Source organism: Globicephala melas, chromosome 4, assembly GCF_963455315.2.
Source record: "Globicephala melas chromosome 4, mGloMel1.2, whole genome shotgun sequence".
Classification (NCBI taxonomy): Eukaryota; Metazoa; Chordata; class Mammalia; order Artiodactyla; family Delphinidae; genus Globicephala; species Globicephala melas.
Window position 1 is genome coordinate 28,416,448 of NC_083317.1, and position 17,291 is coordinate 28,433,738.

The 17,291-nt window shown below is 36.2% G+C and overlaps 1 protein-coding gene across 11 annotated transcripts in view; it reads left to right on the top strand.

Annotated features, from left to right (window-relative positions):
- NRIP1 (nuclear receptor interacting protein 1) overlaps positions 1-17,291 on the top strand; it is a 190,684-nt gene that overhangs the window by 7,142 nt on the left and 166,251 nt on the right. For all 11 annotated transcript variants that reach the window (XR_009563680.1, XR_009563682.1, XR_009563681.2 and 8 more), the window contains exon 2: positions 12,871-12,948. The gene's annotated coding sequence lies outside the window, so the exon portion shown is untranslated. The remainder of the gene's footprint in view (positions 1-12,870; positions 12,949-17,291) is intronic.

Sequence of the window (17,291 nt, forward strand, 5' to 3'; positions counted from 1 at the left end):
CTCCCTCCCCACCTCCCTCCCCACCTCCCTCCCCACCTCCCTCCCCACCTCCCCCCCCCACCTCCCCCCTCCCTCCCCCCTCCCTCCCTCCCTCCCCACCTCCCTCCCTCCCTTTCATTCTTCTTTCCTTCCTCTTTCAATAAATAGTGCGGGGGTTAAAAAAAAAGGCATTTTGTTAAAACTTGGAAATGGACTTGCTTCTCTGACAGGGTTAATAGTTGTGTTTGAAATTCAAAGCTAGCATGGTTCACTGTCCCCAGTTTTTTAACTTGGTACACCTCGGGGAGTAAAAACTCTAAAAAGCTCTAAACCCATCTTCCCTCTTTAACTTTGTGTCATTCAGCAAAAATATCTTTAAGGATGGAAGAGACCCTTATTTGCCTTAAATTCCAGGTCACTGTGTGACTAAGCCTAGAGTTTCAAGAAATTAAACTAGAAGCTCGCTGGGAATTTGAGTCATCAGCTTAAGATCCCACTGGGACCAGGACAGCTCTGATTGACCTGATGTTGGTGTTTATTCAGAGCTTTGGTGGAAAGGAGTCTCTCAGCCTTGGACTTCTAATTAAGAAAGTCGTTTTTCAGTCTCCTGTTAAATGATAGGGCTACTCCTTGTTTTCAGATCTGTAATTTGCTGATGGATTGAGGATAGCTCAGGAGCTAAGGAGTTTGGAACTTGTGGGGTTTTTTGCAGTCTGCTTTGATTATTTTACTTCTACCTTCTTTACCAGCTATGTGAGGGTACTAGGTAAAAGTAAGGTGATTAGCTTTAGGTAAGAGAGAAGCTAAGCCATGTAGCGGCTAAGCTAGCTTCTTGTAGTTGTGTGCTTTCAATTGTTGAATTTGCCTGTATTGTACATAACATGTGAACATGTTAAATATGTTACTGCGTTAAAAAAAGATGATAATTTAGCATTGCAATAGTAAGAAAGGAAATTATGTTTATAAACAATCTTAGAATTAGAATATTACTATAATTGTGGAGATTTAATGACATAATGTGGTTAAGAGAGCCTGACATATAGCAGAACGCAATCAAAGTTTGAGGATTAGAAGTTTAAAAGAGACTTCTGTCTTAAGGAATTTACCTAGAAATAGAGAGATATGAAATGTTTAAGGGATTATAGCTGGTTTTTAAAAAGCATACTTTTTAAGCATTCTTTTTTGATTCCCGAATTTATGAATTTATAGTAATCTACAATAGAGTGGTAGATTTATACCCTGGAAAATAAACAAATTAAGGGAAGGAAGGAGGACAGAAGAAGGTGGAGAACAGCAAGAAAAAGTATTTGAAAACATGTGAAACACTTACAAATGAGATATAAGAAATACCCTCAAAATGAAACTAATCACAATTGCAGTTTTTCCCCTAAAGGGAATATTTACACAATGGGTCATATAGGCTCAGGTCTGATTTTTGAAAAGCATATTTTAAAAAAGTGTTTCTGTTTTGTTATTCCACACATATTTTTCTAGCTTAGGTTCTGCTACTAAATCAATGTATGATACTGATGAAAGGAAAGGCCTTTTATGTCTCTGGGCAGCATGTGTAGAATCTGTAGAACAGGGAGGTTAGATTTCATTTCTAAATTCTGAAATTCTGACTATATCAATATATGCTGCTGTTGACAGTAAACAGTAAAGATTTCAAGGTTATAGTTTTGAAAGGAGTAGAGATGATGGGTCAAAACTTGAAATATAAAAAGTTTATTTAGTTACCTGTCTTTTGCCTTTTCCTTTTTTATTGCGGGGAGGAGTAGGGAAAGGAAGAGGATTTGGGGATACTTGCTTTGTGCCAGACATGGTGCTGGCTGCTTTACAGTTCCCCTGTGACATATAGGTATCATTTTCTCTACTTTACATAGACCTGGTCTGAGAGATGCCTGAGTAACTTGCCTGAGGTCACACAGCTAATTTCATTGATGATAATTTGCTTTTCCATGAGAACATGCCATCTTTTGAAGAGAAAACCAGTCTCTCTCTGATTTTTAGAAAATGATTTAAAAAAAAAAAAAACCCTGCTCCCAACCTGAGAGCCGCAGGACTCAAGAAGCATTCACCCAGCCTGGCTTCTCAAAGATCAGTTCCCACTGGGAAGGCACCCTGTTTCCAAGCGATGTTTCTGCTGCAGTTGCTGTGAGTTCTCAGAGAGCTGATGTCCTGCTCCTGCGCTTGCATAAGGAAGATGTAGTCACCAAGGGCAGCCATGAAGGCTCCTAGCTCCTGTGAAGTGGACCTCAGAATTGCTACAGTGTTCTTTGAGGCAAAGAAAGCAACTGTGTTTCTTGATATAATTCATTTAAAAAGCTTGTCATGGTCTTAATCCAAGTGTTCCCAAGGCAAATTATGTTTGTGCACTTCAAGGAGCAGTTGTAGCAAATTCAGAGCCATAGCTTTTCCTGGTTGAAAAGTTAAATCTCTTGACTGTTACGGTTCTTAACATGATTTTTATTTTTATTGTCCTATGTTCACCCCCAGTAATTTTATTTTAAAGACTGTGCTATGCTAATGAACTAGTCTCTGTAATATGAAGAGGAAATTGACAGTGCATTTGTGAATTTATCAGAAGGATGCAGAAATCAAGAGATGAGGAGTATTTGGCTTCATTTTGGGAGTAGACCATGGTCAGGAAAGAAATTTTGGAGTTAGGGAGGTTTGCAGCACATCATGTATTTTAAAGTACACATCAGGCATATTCTTTTATTGTTGGAGCGTGAGAACTGGAGTTATAAACCTCTCCACCTCTTTTTACTTTCCTCATTTAAAATTTATGGAACTTTGAACCAAAAGACTCAAGCTGAGTAGTTCCCTCTACACTAAAAGGTAGTCAGGTTGAAACCGTATTGGAGACACAAAGATGAGTAATAATGCTCATATACATAGTATTTTCTAGTGTGCTTTGGATTTTGAAATGCCAAATAAATGTTGGATAAACAAAAGGGTTTGTATAAAAGCTGCAAAGGAACATTCTTTTATTAAGAAACTATATTGTATCTGGCCAAATAAGAGAGAAACTGTGTAAGTGAACAATCTGGGTAAAAAAATTTTTCTGGAGTTCAGATATGTATTTATATTATTTCCCTAACACATCCATGCCTTTTAAAAAAGTTAATTGAAATAGACTGAATCTGCATGAGGTCAAGGATTGAAGATGGAAGGTGTTTATTATTCACCACCTGGTTCTTTCCCAATATCTGGATGTTTGGTATTATTGAGGCAGAACTCAAAGCAATGCATTGTTCAGTCTGTTAGTAAAATGCTACTCTTACCTGTCTTGGTAATCCTTGACTGACCTGAATCAACGTTATGTTTTCTTCTGTTTTTGTTTTTGTTTTTTTTTCTGCTTCTTCTTTTGCTTGGGCTTTCACAAACTGAAGTACTTTCATAGAATCCTTAGATATCAGGTTGGAAGGAAATTTGATAGAAGCTATGGAATTTCTGGGTTTAAGTGTGCTTGTTTTAGAGGTACCTTGTCCTACTTCCTCATTTTCAAACAAGTCGGTGTATAGAGGCATCTTACTTAGCAGAAGAGCACATAGGATAGGTAGTTGGTGTGGACTGTGAATCAAATAGTGATAAGTGCTGCTATTTCACTTACACACCTTTTTCTTTTCTCTTGATCCTCCTCTATTTTTGTTTCCTTTTTCCCCTGTTTTCCCTTTTGTTCTCTTAATTTCTCACTTGTTCTTTTCTTTTTAACGGCTAGGTATCCGTGTGACACAGTAGGGTACATGATTGCTCATCTTCCAACATTTTTGACATTGTTGTTAATTTAAAATTTCCAAAACATTTTTTGTCTGCATCTTACGGAGGAGGACACACTGAGCACCTAAGAATTTAAAACCAACAAGCTGGCAACTGGCTAAACCCAGGGTGAGAAATCAAGTCTTGATTTATTTCACACTCTTTTGTGTGTTTGTTTATTTTTGCTAAAGCAATCTCAGAAAGAGGGGCTTTCTGTACCAGGTGTTAAGGAATAGTTAATAACCTTTGGTGATGGGTCCAGCAGTATACTAAAGCTAAGCTAACCCCAAGGGAGGACCTCTGATAATCAGGACTGGGTCTTAAGGAGGGAGTGAGCCGGACCGACCGTATCCTTGTTTTTTTTTTTTTTTTTTGTGGTACGCGGGCCTCTCACTGTTGTGGCCTCCCCTGTTGCGAGCACAGGCTCTGGACGCGCAGGCTCAGCCGCCATGGCTCACGGGCCCAGCCCTCCGCGGCATGTGGGATCTTCCCGGACCGGGGCACAAACCCGTGTCCCCTGCATCGGCAGGCGGACTCTCCACCACTGCGCCACCAGGGAAGCCCTCAGCCTTGTTTTTTGTAGCCTGTTTCCTTCTCATGCTATTAGAATATGGTGTTCAGGACAGTCTTGTGATTCATTTGATAGTCTAGAACTTGGGGTGTGTTTTCTAGGGTGAGAATTTAAGAAGAGAAGCTTTACAGTACAGGTGCGCATCTGTTCACGCATTAGCTTTGTCTCTACGTGTCATATACATTTTTGAGTTCTATTTAAAATTCAGTAGGGAAACTTTTGTCGATTAACAGAGCCAGGTGACTTTAGTTGACTAGTGTGACCAGAACGATCACAGGCCAGCTGCGCTTACTACCGAAGAGTAATATTCTAAAACCATTAGTGGAGGTGGTTGGGTCTGTTGGTTCAGTTGGGAACATAATACAAAGGTTATGGGCCCCACTCTGTATTCTCCTTTGAGAAGGTAGCATATCGGATGCGAGGGCACTGTGTAGATCAGGGGTGATCAGTGCCCTGAACCAAGTGCACCGAGGTCCACCCCTCTAGAAAGAGAGCAAGAGAGAAGAAACCTAATGGTAGCCGTTGATGTGGGCCACAGACTGACCACATTCCTCACCTTGGTGAAGCAAATTGGAAAGGAATATTCTCACTCATGGGACAGTGGACAAGAGAGTGTAGGTGCTCAGTACAGTCTCCAAACCTCTAACAAGATCATATTTGTCTCTCACAATTCCTTGTACCCCTGATTGTGATAGTTTCACACTTGTTTAATGTCTGTCCTCCTCAAGAGAGGGTAAGTTCCATGAATAGGAGCTTATTCATCAGTGTATTGTTGGTGCTGTAGATGCCTGGCATACAGAAGGTTGTTAAAACATTTGTTGAATTGAACTGTACCAATCCCAACTATTGGTGAAATCTGGCTTTTTTGGGGGGTTAGGAATGGGGCCTTTGTGTATTTATACATTAAAAACTGCTAAATATTATGACTAACTTATGCATAATAGCTGCTGTTCTACATTTTTTCTTTGGTCTATTTAAATTAGAACGTCTATAAGAAATAATATTTCTTCCTTGAAATTTATCATCTTCTTTCCAGGCATATTTATTATGAAGGAAAAAGTGAAACTAACTGTTGGTGACATTATAATTACTTGACATTGTTCTGTAATACTAAGTTTCTTCAAAAATACACAATTTAGGGCTTCCCTGGTGGCGCAGTGGTTGAGAGTCCGCCTGCCGATGCAGGGGACACGGGTTCGTGCCCCGGTCCGGGAGGATCCCACATGCCGCGGAGCGGCTGGGCCCGTGAGCCATGGCCGCTGAGCCTGCGCATCTGGAGCCTGTGCTCCGCAACGGGAGAGGCCACAACAGTGAGAGGCCCGCGTACCGCAAAAAAAATAAAAAGTAAAAAATAAAATACACAATTTATAACATATTAGAATGCATGTTCAGAGAAATTTGGGGGGGGCAACATTTAATTTTTTTAAAGAAATGAAACAATATTTCTAGAGCCTTATGGGCAATTTCCTTGGCCTTACTTGCAGTAGTTATAAGGATCCACCAGCTCAGCACATTTAATTGCATTGAATTTGACTGCTTGGGAGACTGGAGGCATCTCAGAATCTCATGTTTAGCATTAATTTTGGCGTTCAGTAATCTTAAAAGTTAGAATCAGGAAGGACTTGATGATTCAAAACCTAGTAAATTATAGACCTTAAGTAGTATATGAAGCCCTTTTGTTATTTTTTAAAATTAGGATTTGCTCTTCACTAGAGGTGAATTTTCTGATTGTTAGAGCATTATCACGTTCAACTTGATTAATAATGCTAAGTTGGAAAAGAAAATTATTTTAAAATAGAGCTCAGAAATTTATAGACCAGCAATTAATTTTCAAATGCTAAAGAAAATGTGTAGATTATCTGGGACATACGTATACAGCACTGAGATTTAACAGATGCTCTTAAAATGACTTTAACCCAGTTTCTTGCTTGTGAAGACAAAAGTTTTTACTAAACTTTATGCATGCTTAGAAATAGATGCTTTTTGTAAACAGAAAAAACACCTCTCAGGGCTCACATATTTTTCTATTCACAAGTAAATAGCTGTGAATCACATAAATCATAGTAAAAGAAGATATACAGGCTAATGGACTACTGTCCAAAGTAAAAGTAGAAAAATGAGCACATTCACTATTAATGTGGTATATTCTACTTTGTGTTTGCATCAGCGCTGAGCTGCTCTTTCCTCTCAGTTGTTCCTTTGTGTCAGTCAATATGTTGTAGAGTATGTGGATTCTATGCACTAGTATAACTTTCCCACTGTTAAATTCCTCAGTGTCTGAGACCCAAACTTAATTTCTATTTTTATGAGCTGACTCTTGTAATTAAGGCATGATATCTCATTTAAATTTAACAATATCATGGACAAGAAAGTCCTACCGTATGGCATAGGGAACTATATTCAATGTCCTGGGATAAACCATAATGGAAAAGAATATAAAAAAGAAAGTGTGTGTGTGTGTATATATGTGTGTGTGTGTGTGTGTGTAAAAAAACCATATCCTTTGCAGGAAAAAAAGGTGACTGACACTCTGAATCATTAGTTTGCTGCTAGTTGTTCTTGCTGTCAGTGTTTGTTTTCCCTTTGACTGCTCATCCACCTGTGTTATGTTTCATATTGTAAATTCTTGTGTATATTCCTTCTGACGATGCCAAGAAAGTACCATTCTAATAACATAAGCACATTCACTTTGAGTTTTACTTTTGTACACATTCTACTTTTATCCCTTAAAAAGTAGTAAATTCTGTCATTGAAGTTGTTCATCACTGTTTCTTTTGAAAATTGCTATATGTTCCACTTAATGGCATATTATCTTAACCTATAAGGTTCCAGGTTGCTAAAGGCAAAAATGACGGTATTGGTTAATACTGAAAGTAGATAAAAATGGGTCTTTGGGCAGTCAATAAGAGGATAAAATTAAAATCTGACTTTAAATCTTTCAAAAATCTGAAATTAATATGCATTTCCTCACATGAATCACAGGTAGAAATCCAAATTTTGTTTGATGTTATTAATGTTTGTTTTCACGTGTCATAGTGAGAGTGGTAAAACAGTTTTTTTCTAGTTGTATGAAGTAAGTGGAAAGGGGAATAGCACTTATTACTATATACTAAAACTAAAATTCCCCTGTGATGATAGCATGTTAGTTTGGACTATGTTTGATTTTACTTTACAGTGAATTTTAAACTTTTTTGATTTTATTTTTTGGGATTCTGGTAAATGTTGAAGAGCAATCAATTTACATATAGGTGTAAAAAAGGTATTTTTAAAGATAACCAGCTTTTTCCATTTGAGGATAAGTAGCAAGTTGTAATTGCTTTCTGTAGCTTCAGTCATTTGTTCTATTGAATACTTAAATGAAGTATCAGTGAAGAAAGAAATTTGTACTTGCACCTATTGCCTTGGGAGTGTTGCAGAATTTAGCAGTTCTCAGATGGCCATTGTTCCTTTTAAAAAAGAAAAGTCATGAGCAGATAGAAAATTTTGGTGTGGGGAGGAAAGGAAATATTACCTCAAAACTCTGTGGACGTGCTCATTTGTTTTGCTTTAGGCCTATTTGTGTAGTAGTGAATTTTAGTGGGTGGTGAAAAGTAATAATGTGTTGAAAATACTAGTATCCTTAACACACTCCTGGGTGGTTTGACTATAAATCAGAGACACGATGGAGAATAAAGGATCAGAGCTAGAGATTAGATAGGTTTCAGCGTGGTTCAACTGAAGCTGTGAAATGGGTGAGTCATTTAATGTTTTCTGGCCTCAGTTTGTAAAATAAGGGGGTGAACAAGAATGATCATGTGGTTCTTCTAGACTATCAGAATCAGTATCACTTCAAAAGTGAGGTTTTACTGTCACATGCATGGAGTAACAGGGTGCATAGAACTAAGGGCTGTGAGGATGTCCCTCATGATTTTTTGAGCTTGGCATTTAATATTTTACAGCAAAGTTTTTAGTTTAACATAATTGAACTTGTACTAGATAGGGTTAATAGGCTAGAACAAAAGGTCAAAGCATAAGGCATTAGGCTTAATTAAGGGAGAGCAGGAGTGGCAGGGAGTGTGTGACAGCTAAATGGGTTTCCCACAGACTAATGTCGGTTCCCGTGCAACCATGCCTCAACTTAAGAGGGTTATTTTGTGCAAAGGGCAGCAGTGATTAGCAGTTTGACATGCCAGACACTTCTGGCCAATCCCATCTGTTTTAGAGGTTAAAAAAGCACACCTTTATGAGCTGATGGATTGATTTGTGTGCCCGTCTGGTAAAGATTAGAAGTCCAAGGCCAATGCAGTAAATGTCAGTTATAGAATATTGTACTTTCTTCGTTGGCTCATTGTTTTTTAACCGTCAACTGTTTTATAATGGGGGATAACTGCTGTTTATAGAGTCGAGTGCAAGATGGGTGGGGGAACAGGTGAGAGAGGAAGAAAAATATTTCCTAGATGGAACTGTCAGTTAACATATTCCATAGCAAGCGTTTCAAATGGAGATATGGACTCCTCTAGATACACTTCATCTTATGGAGTGTTTTTGGTCTGTTCCTTACAGGTTGAGTCATATTGTTCTTTTCTGAGTGTTATCTGAGCAACCTGTCAGTCCAGGATTTAATTTTACTTTGAGAATTGATAAGTTTCTTTATTTAGGTACCTCTTTTTTGGACAAGATAGATCATTTATCTCTGTACCACTGTATATATTTAAACAGTGTGTAATATTTAGTTCATTGACTTCCTAGGGAGAGGTAAGGAAAAGAAAAGAGAAAATGGAAAGAGGAGCACACACATGCATACTTGCTATGTGGGCAGGATTTACTATGCTCACCTGAGGCTGATGCATGCTGTTAAAATGAAGTGTGTCAGAACCTAAGCTTGGACTTTTTTCTTCAACTTTGAGAGCTGTAAGAGTGATGCCATTAATATAGTTCATTTTCAGTTCACGGTTGTAGCTCATTTAAAGACACACAAAGGCTAGACTGTGATTATAAAAATTGGTTTTAACATATTCTAATATCCAAGGAAAGGATAATTTATGTGTATGAAATAGAACTTTAGATAAATATTGTGATCATAATCAATGAGCTTTAGGAACATAAAGCATTCAGTCTTTTGGATGGACAGAGGGAAGTGTTTGAGAAATAACAAAAGTTATATTTATCAGAAAATTACCATGAGCCTGAGATCTGAAATCAGATAAAAATGTGACCAAGAACACTGGAAGCAATATTAGAGGAGGCTGGTTGGCCCCAGTGCTTTTATCCTTGTCAAGATATGTGAACCATGAATTGCTTGTTACATAGTTATACAGATTATCTATATCATGTTAAAGCCTGAATTACTTCTTGTAGATAGGATTAAAATATCTAAAGAAGATATGGTCACTGAAAGTTATATGTGGATCGTAATAGTAACTAGTACTTTTTAAAATACATGTATACATTTATTTTGCTACTAAGGTATTCCAAAGTGAATTGGCTTAACATATAGAGAGAAATTGAGATTTTATTTTATTTCTCATTTAAACAGGACAAAGTGGCATCAGGGTGTTGGAGTTTGTTTAAGAATATAGTACTTAAATATATTTTCATCCTTGTGTTCTTTGTGGAGTATCATCAGTTGAAATGATTGGGATCTAATACAGATTTACATGAAAAGAGTCTTGCCCTTCTAGGTAGGGAGAGAAGGTGAAGAAGCATAAATTTTATAATATCATTGCTGCTTTTTCACTAAATCATTTTTAAATTGCAAAAGTTTGGCTTGAGCAGTATAGAAATGCTTTGGTAGTACATTAAATGTGGGAGATTTATCTAATTTAATGGACAGAAACTTCTTAAATGAATCTCCTGGTGATGTTATATTAAACCGAAAAAAATATTTGAGGCTCTACATTTGTACTAATATTACAGACATTTTTAAAGGTCTCTAGATCCTAACATTTAGTTTCCTTCTCTTTTCTCCAGTAAATTCAAGTGCCAATAACATCTAGTTTGTGTTAGAATTTTACTAAAGGGAAATATTTTGTAGGATTAACTTGTTTTTGTGTGTTATGATATATTCTGAGGTTTTGAGGAATACACATTGTCCCTCGTAATTTATGGTAGTCAGTTTCTGTCAGTCAGTTGTATTTCTTTACTTTTACTAATGTGGTATTACTGGCTTTGAGACGTAAAAGTCTGCTCCTCTAAGCAAATTAGTTGAGTATTTGCTTAGGTTATGAAAAATGAAAGCAGAAATGCTTAGTATACTTAACATCCTGTGTTTGCAGTTCTTGTCCTAAAAATTGTTACAGCTTTATAACCTGAATTTTAGTTGTTAGAAATTTTTATGAAACAATGGAAAAAATAATAGCCCTACTTCATATTTTGATTTTAAATGCTGTTAAGGCATAGAATTGCCCTTTGCCTCTGTTCAGGGAGATTGATTTTAATAAGAAAACCATAATATATGGTGGACTTACCAAGTACATATTCTTATTATATTTTATATGTATGTTTATAAAATCAGTGTGTATATGTATGATATATTTCAGATAGAGATGTTAGAGATGGCTGCACCTGTTGATTGCATTAAGCTTTGGGTGTCTCCTGATGAGGGAGGGAGAAGGTCTTCCCCACTGCCCAAGTGCATCATTCCTCCTCCTTGGTAAATTGCACACATTTTACTTTTTTGTATTCTGTGACCTTGCAGTCAGTGACTTCAGCCCAGAATAGTTTCAAAGTCATGTAAATGAATGCAATTAAGGTATTGCTTATCATCTTACATAGTTCAGATGGAGCTTTATTGGATCGAGAGGTTTGTTTGCTTTATGAGGAAGGTCAAAGTAAGGTTAAATTTTATTACATAAAATGATTTGGTAATGTTTTTATTTGGTTGCTGAAAAAGTAGTGTCCTAATAGGAAATGATAAGGCTTTTTTTTTTTTTTTTTTTTAATCACTACTAGGTCTCTTCAGGGTTTGTTTGTTTGTTTTTTCTATTTTAAGGCAATGCCAGCTGTCTACTAGTAAAATTCTAGGAATATTCTGCCTTAGTTATCATTCTAGGTATTTTTGACTTACACATATAAGTGACATTCCCAGCTGCTGATGGAGGGTAGCTTAGGAGCTGCTGATGGTGTGCGTAGAGGGTTTGTGTTAACGTCCAGTTACCGTGCCAATTGGTGCAGGACCTCAGACAGCAGGGCTAGAATCCCAATTCACCTGGGCAGAAAGGAGCCCTGCCACCAGCCGGCTGATTGTAGGGGTTGGGAGAGTATTGACATAGATACCAGGAGAGTCTTGCTAATGAAGAACAGAGCGAGAGAAGGGAGACGGAGAGGGAGCGAGAATGAGAATTGAGTGTGCGTGTGTGTTTGGGTATGTATGAAGTATGAAATTTTTAAAAAGGCGAGTATTCTTCATTGTAGTTGGCTCATATAACTACCTGCTTCCCTTTGCTGGTATTATTTTTACTTCAGCATGGTATATGAGTTGACAAAGTCTCTCAGATTCGGTGATTCATAGAGCAGACTTTCACTCAGCATCAGCTCTATGCCTTGCACCATGCTAGGTGCTGGAGGATTCAAAGATGAATGCAAGGCTCACAGTCACAGGGAGAATAACAGTAAGCAGGATACAGAGAAAGTGACCCAGAGGCAGAGTGGTTGAACAGCCTGCCTCCCTAGGATGTTAAGGAAGCATCACTCAAAGAAATTTGTAATCTATATATGGTTTTAAGGAGACTGAAGGGCACTGGTAAAATTAAGTGATAATGAAAAATACTTTATTTGGGGAGTTTAAGGTTTAGGTTTATGGATTTATTTGGAGGCTAAGCTATAATCCTTGAGAACCAATCATAGGCTGTGGGATAGGAATTGAGAATTCTAAAAATGTAAACCAGACATAAATGCAGTGGGTGATACGAGTGGAATGCTGCTATGGTGGAATCTCGGAGTTTGCACCATACCTGTCTTATCACCAACTGGTCTCACTGTCCATTGGCCTATTGGTCAATATACAGTTTCCAAGGCCACCACAGTGTTAAAGTGTGGACTCTGGGTCTTGCTGGCCTAAAACTTTTTCACCCACTCTTTCGTTCTTAAAAGTATAAACTGTCCACATGTCGATGTCATTCTGTATCTAGGAAGGTTCTAATTCCAAGTTTAACATTTTTTTGTTTCTAATGGTCTAGAAAAAAAAAATGAGGTGTTTCAGTTCTTGTGTTGACTACCAAATAATTCTAATACTTTTTCTCCCAGAATCCTTGATCAGAATTCCTCTTGGTCATTGACATTAACTTCTCACACACTTGAGAATTGGTGATATAGTCTTTAATGCAGTGTAAAGACAGATAAGTAGTGTTTGGGTATAAATAATTTTGTAATGCGTATTTTTGATCAGATGTGATCAACAGCTATGCCCAAGGAAAACATGTATAATTAGGAATTTTTTTACTTGCAATACATCTTTTTTTTGTCATTTTTTCAGATTTTGTTTTTCAGTCAGTAGTTAAGGGTTGTTTGTGAAACGTGCTATTGAAATTCTTTGAGATAAGATGCAACTTGAAGTAACACTTATTTTTATTAATTTTCAGAGTGTTTGGATTGTGAGCAATTTAAGCTCTATCCTCAGGATCCATTATTTTAACATCTGGGAGAAACACATCCAGAAGGTATTGTATTTTGTCTCACTGCTCCACTTTTTAAAATGTAGTTAAGCCTTTTCAGTTATAGGAAAGAAAGAATATTATGCCATATTTAATTGTTTAGTTTTCTTAAGTTTCAGATATTGATAAACTAGTTGTTTGACATTTGTAACAGAGGAGAGGGATACATTTCAGTGTTGGTAAATTATGAATTTTGTGTGAGTAAAAGGAATCTGGTTTAGATGGAACCAGTTTTGCCTTTTTTAAACATCTGAGATATTTACATTTTACCTTTTCAGCATAGTACTATTTTAAAGAATGTTTTGATTTGAAAATGAGTTATAAAAAGTTTCTGTTTATCTAAGACCATGTGAAATATACATTAAGCATTCAGGCAGTCTTAAAGTTCTTACTGCCTATGACAGTTCTACCTTCTAGCGTAGGGACCAGCTGCCATCTGTGTTTTCATAGGGCCCACGGACATATTCACCCAGGTCACCTGACTCTGCCTCTGACCATCCATCTGCTAAGTTCCCTCTGCATTATCACATGTGTCTAGGTTGGTGCAGCATAATAATTCATTTGCTCATAGACCCTGAGTCTCAGGACATGTGATGTATTACTAGGAAGGAAGGATATTAAGATTGTCAGTTGAGAAACTTACCTGCTTTGTGTTTCTGTCCTTTACAACCCCAAGACCCGGTGTGGATACACCAGCCGATCTGGCTGAGGTCAGTGGTGAACACAGTTCCCTTCAGCCATGCCCCAGGGTTTCCTTCTTGGTGTCCACCTTGATACCTCCCCACAAGTCTTGTGTTTGTCTTTTATAAAACTTAGCAGCTGTCTTGCTTGGAGTAGACACAGATGAAGGAAGAATGCATACATACATTTAATAAGATAATATATTTGTTAAAGTTGTAGTGAATAGGTCAAGTTCTTTGAGTACATATTACTCTATTAACTGGATAGTCATGATTTATATTCACATGAAATGACACAAAAATCAGTTTTACAAATTTTCTTAAATAATCACTTGTCAAGCACTATGAGTTTCTAGGATTGGATGAATATAGTCTTTTATATTTCCATAGAACATTGTATTGAACTCTGTATGTTCAAGGTTATTCACTATTAGCAAAACAGCATTTTCTCCCTCTTCCTGTCAGAGGGGGAGGGTAAAAGCAAATAAGAAATCTAAATAAGCACATTAGGACTGTAAAAGGACTTCTAGTGAACTCCCAAATACTAAATTTAATTTTTATGTATGCTTTATCAATGAAAGAAAGGATATGATCAGAAACCCTGAATTTTGTGGAGTTTAAAGTTATCTTTTTAAACTAAGAATTAACTACTATAATTACATATTTAAAGACATAAACATTCAAATAGTTCATAACTATTAGTTATAGAGAAAATTATTACACTTTTTAAAGACATTGGGAATTATCCATTTATGAAAATTTATCAGATAATCTGAAAATTAAGAGTAGGTTGAATAGAATTGAACTGATTACTAGTTTTTATTAATAAAAAGTGGCAAAGAAATTAAGTTTAGTTGTAGAGTTGAGTAGAAAAATTCTTGTGTAAATTCTGAATAAGAATTGATTTTAAGTAATTCTTTTGAAAATAACTCATGATATGTCAGACCCTTTTTTTAAAAAAAAGTTACTTATATTTAAAAAAAAAAACAAAAACCACTTTACAGAAGTCTAACTTCATGTAGTTAAATTGGCACTCTTGCTAGTTCAGAGATTTTTTACGTAAGCGTACCCTGCGTAACTACACTACACTCTACCCCAGGAGCTTTGTTTGGTGTCTTTCCTGGTCAATACTGCCTTCACCCAACAGAAGAACCAGTCTTTGGCATCTTTTATCTTGGATTAGTTTTGCCTGTTACTGAACTTTATACAATTGGAATCATGTAGTATGAACTCTTTTATGTCTGATTTTTTTGATTAACATTATGTCTTTGAGTCATCCATGTGTGTATCATCTCCCTCTCCCCCCACCCAGTCGTATATATTCCATTGTATGATTATACCATCATTTATCCCTTCTACAGTAAATGAACATTGAATATCTTTCCAGTTTGGGGTTAAAATAAGGCTGCTATGACCTTTTTTTTAATCTTTTGATAGAAATAAGCATTCATTTCTGATAAGTCTATGCACAGGAATGGAACTGCTATGTGGTGGAGTATATATATGTCTAACTTCAGTAAATAGGTACTTGGAGCACTTTTAAGGATATTTAGGAAATGTCAATCAGTGTATCTTTTACTAATGATGGTTCTTATTGTGCAATGGACTTTTCTCCAACTTTACATAAACTCTAAAGTTGTTTTTTAGGAGTTATGAAATTTTCCCATCTGTTAAAGTTAAGTTGTCTGTTTTCTGATTCCATTATGATATGTGTTTGGTTCATGAAACTTAGATCTACCCTAACTCTAGTGAAGGGAAATAGGACATAGAACCCTCCTATACATACTTATGACTAAGGAAATACTGAAAATGGATTTTGAAACAAATTAGACATATCATATAATGAAGACTTTTACTTTATTGTTGAATTTTTTGGAAACCTCTTTGAATATCTAAAACCGTAGATGCATTTGAGTTTCTGATAAATGTTTCTTGCTACCTTTATCTGTGTTTGTATTACTCTGTTTGGTGATCTAAAGTGAAATTATTCATTCTAGAATGTAAGTACTTGAGAAATTTTGTATTAATCTTTTTCTCAGTCTTTATTATAGAGAAGAGCTGTTCAATAGAAATATAATGTGAGCTCAGATTTTTAGTTTGCTAGTAGGAATGTTTAAAAAAAGGAAAAAGAAACTGGTGAAGTTAGTACAATATTTTATTTATCCCAACATCTGAAAACTATTATTCCATTGCTTAATTAGTATAAAATTATGAGATATTTTACATTCTTTTTTTTTTCATACTAAGTTTTTGAAATTCAGGGTGTATTTTTACTTTACAGCCCATCGCAGTTCAGACTAGTCAGTTTTAAAGTACTCAGTAGCCACCTGTGTCTTGCAGACAGCATGGTTATAAAGTTACATCTCGGATTTTTTTAAAGATAGTGCTTTAGTCTAATTCATATCTAGTTAAAATTATCCTAAAAAATTCAATAGAAAGATGCCATGCAGATTCTTATATAGTATGTTTCAGTAGGTCTCAAACAGCCTGTTTCCTTCAGTGTTGGAATAAATAACATTGTTTTTTTTGTTTTGTTTTTGGTTGAACATGAGATACAGCAGTTAGCCAGTGTTTACAGGACATTTGTATGAAAAATACATATCTTTAAACTGTAAAATCACAATCTGTAACAACAGATCAACATCGTCCATCTTCCTCGAGGTTATATGCTAGATAGAATTTTAGTTTGTTTTTTCGTTTTTTTTTTTTTTTTTGAGCATGGCTGGTTTACTTTTAATATGATAAATTTACATATGATGTAACCCCACTATCTTCTGAGTAAAATAGGGCAGCTAAAGAAAGGTTGTATGTATACATATAGATGTACCTATGACTTTTCATCAATGAGGATATTTAAAGTTTACCTAGATTTTGAGAGTTAATGTTTCTTCATGTATATATTTGCCAAGTGAGATGTAGCAAGAGCTGTCAGTTGTCTCACGTGAACTTGGGTCAGATTTTGCTACCAGATTGGTTTGCTTTAAACTTTTTAGTGTTCAGAATTTGGAATGTGAATAAGGAACTACTAGTCTGTGAAAATGGTCATGTGTGGCGGGCTGTCATAAGCGGTAAAGCCCAGTAAGCAATACTGGCCATAATCACATGTGTTAGTGGTTATTTTGGGTTCCTGATATAAGGTAGTTTTTTTATAGCCATTCCCACCAACACGTTTTTTAATAGCACTCCCTCCTCCCTTTTAAATGAAGTCAACTATACTTTTTGACACCCAGTTATAATAGTACATGGTATTTTTTAAAAAAAGAAAATCAATCCTCTGCTTATAAAAGCCCTTCACCTCAGTTATAGTAAAACTAAAGTTCTTGCATTAGCTGATAAGGCCGTGGCATCTTCTTGATGAGGCCAGTGCTGGTGACCACTCCACTCAAAGTGGGAGCTGCATCTCCACTCTCTTTTCATTTTCCACAGCACTTGTCACCTTTAAAATACTATGAATATTTTAAATTAATTGTTTATTGATTGTTTTCCCCTTCTAGAACGAAAGTGCTCTGAGAGCAGGAATCTTTTTCTGTTGTGTTTGTCACTGATATATCTGAAAGAACCTAGAATAATTCTGGGCATCAATTGGTATGGCCACTATGGAAAACAGTATAAATTTCCCTCAGAAATTTAAAAATAAAACTACTGTATGATCCAGAAATCCTACTTCTA